Below are 6,116 nucleotides of genomic sequence, written 5' to 3'. Positions count from 1 at the left end.
AGGTGGGAATGGCGGACGCATCATCCTCGACCATGGATCCCAATCCAGCCTCAGGAGGAGGCACGGCGATGGGTGGAGCGCATCCAGTTGATGATTCTCTGTATGGGTTACGTATTGCATCTCCGGTTATCTCCGCCGACAATCGATTACGGAGGTGCGAGGCCCAAATAGCTGAGGTTGAAGGACGGATGGAGGACCTTGAGGGTAGGGACGCAACCCTCCGAGGTGAGATCGCCGCTCAGCTGAACCAGATTTCCTTCGATATGGAGCGGCACTATAAGGAAGTGTTGCGGCGTAACGAAGAGTTGGAGATCATGGTGAAGGCTCTCCAAAATCAGGTGGTTGACCTTTTAAAGGAGAGTACCACCACAGGCGTATCCTCTTCTCCATTGACAATGGAGGTCGCAAGAGAGGCTACGCGCCCCCTGCATAAGCTTGATGTTCCCAAGCCACAAGAGTTCTGCGGACGACGGTCCGCGAAGGAGGTGGATAACTTTCTTTTCGCCGTGGAGCAATACTTGCAGGTTACCGGCGTGAGGGAAGAAGCCATGAAGGTGAGCACGGCGGCCATGTTCTTGAGGGATGTGGCGATGCTTTGGTGGCGACGTCGGGCCGACGATGTGAAGCGAGGGGCTGTTCCAATCACCACTTGGGTACAGTTCCAAACTGAACTTCGAAAGCAATTCTTCCCCGCGTTCGCTAAGGATGATGCTCGAGCACGACTACGGCGACTCACGCAAAAGGGCGATGTGCGTGAGTATGTGCGAGAGTTCAGCGAATTGTTGTTGGAGGTACCAGACCTCAGCAACGAGGACTCTCTCTTCACTTTCCTTGACGGGCTCAAACCGTGGGCAAAGATGGAATTGCAGCGAAGAGGAGTCCAGAGTTTGAACGAGGCGATAGCTCAAGCGGAGGCTCTCATCGAGTTCAAGACTCAACCCACAGCTCCCAAAGCCCAAGCATCGAAACAGGGCAAAGGTGGGGGAGCGAAATCAGGTCACAAAGGAGGTACAAAAGGCTCGAATCTGAGCTCCTCGAGTGGAGGGGCTTCCCAAGCGAAGGGCAAAGGGGTGGCGCAAGGTACCAGCACCATCTCATGCTATATTTGCAATGGACCGCACAAGGTGAAGGACTGTCCATTGAGGGGCAAGATAGCATCTATGGCGGTGGAGGAGAAGCGAGAGACCGACCAAAGGATGGGCTCACTCAGTCTCAATGCCCTGAAGGCCAAGGGGCCACGAGGTCTGCTCTATGCACCTATCTGCATTGGTGGTCACATCTTCCAGGCACTCATTGATACGGGTGCCACTGACTTCTTCGTGGACCTAGCTACGGCAAAGAGGTTAAATCTGAAGATTGAACATGATGAACACACGTTCCAGGCGGTCAACTCCACAGAAGTGGCTACCAGTGGAACGTCGAAGGATGTTGAGATCCAATTCGGCGCATGGACCGGACGGGTGACAGCGGTGGTCGCCCCGATCGACGACTACGAGGTGGTCATCGGCATGTCTTTGCTTACCCAGCTACAAGCCATGATAAAGCCGGATTCAGATGTGGTGGTGGTCCTGAATCCGAGTGGAGCTTGCGTAGTTCCAGGAAAGCGAGTTAAAGGGACTCCGCAGCGAGTCCTATCGGCGATGCAACTTGCTAAGGGGCTGAGAAGGGGACTTCCAACATATATTGCGTCCCTTCAGGAGGAAGAACTACTGGAAGGAGAGGAGATTCCAGCGCCCATCGAGGGTGTTCTCACTGAATTCGGGGATGTGATGCCCCCCGAGTTACCCAAGCAATTGCCGCCAGAAAGAGAAATCGATCATCGGATTGATTTGGTGCATGGAGCACGTCCACCAGCTCAAGCACCATATAGGATGGCCCCACCTGAACTCCAGGAGCTGAGGAGGCAGCTAACGGAGTTGGTGGACAGCGGGTTCATTCGACCTTCGAAGAGTCCGTATGGAGCACCGGTACTTTTTCAGAAGAAGCACGATGGTTCGTTGAGACTCTGCATCGACTACAGGGCCCTCAACAAGCTCACGGTGAAGAACAAGTACCCCATTCCTCGGATTGATGATTTGTTCGATCAACTTGGCAAGGCACGATGGATTTCCAAGTTGGATCTTCGCAGCGGGTACTATCAGGTTCGCGTGGCGGAGAAGGACATTGAGAAGACTGCATGTGTGACAAGGTACGGGAGCTTCGAGTACCTTGTCATGCCTTTCGGCCTCACCAACGCACCAGCAACTTTCTGTGCTTTGATGCAGCGTGTACTCCACGACTTCATCGATAAATTCGTGGTAGTATACTTGGATGACATTGTTGTATACAGCCGGGCATTGGATGAGCATGTGGCACACCTGAGGCAAGTCTTCTCTACCCTACGGCAGCACCAACTCTTTGTGAAGAAGGAGAAGTGTGTGTTTGCGCAGCAGAGGGTGCCGTTCCTCGGGCACATCATTGGGGATGGAAGGCTCATGATGGATCCCTCAAAAATTTCAGCCATAGCCGAGTGGGAGGTACCTACACGTGTTACACACTTACGCTCTTTTCTTGGCTTGGCAAATTACTATAGGAGGTTCATCACCGGATATTCGAAGTTATGCGCCCCACTGACGGATTTGTTAAAGAAGGATCGACCATGGCGGTGGTCAAACCAATGTCAGGAGGCATTTGTCAAGGGGCTGGCCGAATGGTTCAAGCTAATTCCAAAGATCCATTACAAGGAATTGGAGGTCCAATGACTAGAGCAAGGGCAAAACAAATGAAAGAAGCTTTATATGGACTAGTCATGGAAATTCAAGAGAAGGAGGCTGCTCTAGAAGACTCTAAGGCTTCACCAAGATAGATCACTTATCTTTACATAGTAAATGCTGAAGAACAAAGCTTGGAGCCATTAAACAAGGCTGATCCACGTGGAGATGCTATTTAGGCCCATTTTTCATGGGTACTTTTGGGCTTGAGTCTTGTTGTGTTCCTAATTACTTGTACATGAAGTTTTGACTTGTCAACTCGTTTTTCCTAAGTTATTCATGTACTTCGTAGTTAGGAACCTTGAAAGTTGTGTCATTTATTATTTTGAAGTTGTAACTTGGAAGTTGTGACTTGGAAAACGTTTTTTACTTATTGCCTTGGAAAGGGGATGGTGTCCTTTCCAATAGCTTAGTTTGAAGCCTATATAAAGGCTGCCATATGTAACCAAGGGATTATTATGAATGAATTAAAGTGTTGGCAAGCTTTGCTATGCTCTTTTGTGTTCTTGGATTAGAATACAAAATTCTGACTTATCAAAGGGAGTGATCAACCTTTGTGGCGTCTTCAAGGATTAGGGTTTTAAGGACTTAGTTTCCTTAGAGTTCTAATCTGATCTCCTACAACTTATTTTTCTAGCAATCTCGGGGCAAGTATAGCAAATTGATTCAAGGGTTCCTAGGGCAGGTCTCCTGGTGGGTTCTTGTCATTTGGTATCAGAGCTTTGGTTCTTGAAATCAGGTTACTTATCCTTTATCATCTTTGTTCCTTTGTTCTTATTTTATTTCTTTAAGTTTCTTTGTTCGTTCTCTTATTTCTATTTTTTTTTCAGTTCCTTGTGTTTCTTGTTTCCTCTAATCTGTTTTGTTCTTTAATCTTCTGTTACTTAGTTTGATTCAAAAAAAAAAAAAAAAAAAGACGAAAAAAAAACGAAAAAAAAAAACGAAAAAAGAAAAGAAAAGAAAGAAAGAAAGAAAGAAAGAAAGAAAGAAGGTTATTGATTAAGGGGCATTAATTACAAGGCTGTTTCACTTGTTGCAAAGCTGAAGACCCCTTGTTGCAAGGTTGTTTCACTTGTTACAAGACCGTTTTACGTATTACAAGGCTGCTTAGCTTGTTCTTATTTCTCCTTGCTTTCTAGTTGTTTCTATTACATATCCTTTACTTCCTTTTGAAGTCTTCTTATGTTCTTGATGCTTTAAGACAATTTTTCTTGTGAGTACCATTTGCCTCATCGAAGTCCTTAAAATTCTGATTTTCTTGGAGATTTGCCACCATCCATCTGATCGCTCTTGTGATTTGTTGATTTTGATTCTTTCAAGAACATAAAGAGGGCTGGCTTGAGTGGTAAAAGGCAAGAGTGTGAGTTCATCATCAAGAAAAAGCCATAAAAGAGTGTCCACCCGAGAGAGGAGTGTGTGAGGACCTATTCTGTTTATACTAATCTTTTGATTGCAGCATACAAAGATGAGTAGTGGAGGTAGTGAACAACCAGATGTTGATATGAAGTTATGGATGAAAGCCATTGCTGATCAACTTACTAAGCTTGGTGCACGAATGGATGATTTGGAATCACCAAGCAGAATCAAACCTTTGAGGGGGCAGATGTTTGAAGATGATGAAGAAGATTTAGATTATGAATCTTACTCTAGAAGGGGAAAGAAGGCCGATGATTCAAAAGATAATAATCTGGGCAGCATCAAGATGAAGATTCCTATCTTTCAAGGAAAGAATGATCCCGAACTTTACTTGGAATGGGAGAGAAAAGTTGAACATGTGTTTGATTGTCACAACTATTCAAATGAGAAAAAGGTGAAATTGGCAGCCGTTGAGTTCACGGATTATGCAAGCATATGGTGGGATCAATTGATGATTAGTCGGCGAAGGATTGGAGAAAGGCCAATTCGGTCATGGGAAGATATGAAATTGGTAATGCGCAAGAGATTTGTACCTAGCCATTACTATAGAGATTTACATAGAAAGTTACAAGGGCTGGTTCAAGGCTCCATGAGTGTGGAAGACTATTATAAAGAAATGGAGATGGCAATGATTAAAGCTAATATAGAGGAAGATCGAGAGGCTACCATGGCAAGATTTATTGGAGGCTTAAACAAAGAGGTTGCTGATGTGGTTGAATTGCAACACTATGTGGAGATGGAGGAGCTGTTGCACAAGGCCATCAAAATAGAAAAGCAAATCAAGTCCAAAGGATCCAAATCGGGTTTGGCTTCTAGTTCCACATGGAAGTCTAATTGGAAGGATAACAAATCTGCCTCAAAAACAAAAGAAGATGCAAAGCCAAAAGATTCGGTTGCTATTTCAAAAGGTAAAACCGAAACTAACACTTCTTCTAAATCACGTAATGTTAAGTGTTTTAGGTGCCAAGGATTTGGGCATATTGCTTCCCAATGCCCAAACAAGAGGATTATGATTATGTTGGAGAATGGTGACATTGAAAGTGCTAGTTCAAGTGAGGATGAGATGCCACCCTTAGAAAATTGCAGTGATATTGACATTGAAGAACCTGTACATGGAGATATGTTGGTGACAAGAAGAGCACTAAGCATCCAGCCTAAGGATGATGGTGATAAGGAGCAACGTGAACATATTTTCCATACTAGATGTCATGTGAAGGGAAAGGTATGTACCATGATTATTGATAGCGGAAGCTGCACTAATGTTGCTAGTACTTTGTTAGTAGATAAGCTGGAGTTACCCACCATGAAGCATCCTAATCCATACAAGTTGCAATGGTTAAATGAATGTGGAGAAGTGAGGGTAAACAAGCAAGTGCTCGTTTCATTTTCAATTGGCAAATACACAGATGAGATTCTTTGTGATGTGGCACCAATGCATGCTAGTCATATTTTGCTTGGACGACCATGGCAGTTTGATAGGAAGGTTACACACAATGGATACAAAAACCATTATTCTTTTATGATGAACAACCGCACTGTAGTCCTAACCCCTCTCAAACCTTTGCAAGCTTATGAAGATCAGATTCGGATAGCGAGAGAGTGTAAAAAGAGAGAAGGTGAGTCCGAGAGGAAAAATGCAAATGAAAGGAGTGAGATTGAGAGCAGAGAGAAAAGTATTCAAAAAAAAGAGAAAAGTAAAAAAATGAGTGTGTTTGCTGAAAAAAATGAGGTTAAGAGTGTTATGTTCTCAAGACAGCAACTACTTGTACTTATGTACAAGGATGTTTATCTTTCTACTAACGATCTTAACCCCTCCTTGCCTAGTGTTGTTGTGACTTTATTGCAGGAATTTGAGGACATATTTCCAAAAGAGATTCCTAATGGACTACCACCCTTAAGAGGCATCGAGCATCAAATAGACTTCATGCCCGGTTCTACCATTCCAAACAG

This window comes from Phoenix dactylifera, chromosome 9, assembly GCF_009389715.1.
Source record: "Phoenix dactylifera cultivar Barhee BC4 chromosome 9, palm_55x_up_171113_PBpolish2nd_filt_p, whole genome shotgun sequence".
NCBI classification, from domain to species: Eukaryota; Viridiplantae; Streptophyta; class Magnoliopsida; order Arecales; family Arecaceae; genus Phoenix; species Phoenix dactylifera.
Note: the sequence above shows the minus strand (reverse complement) of the source record.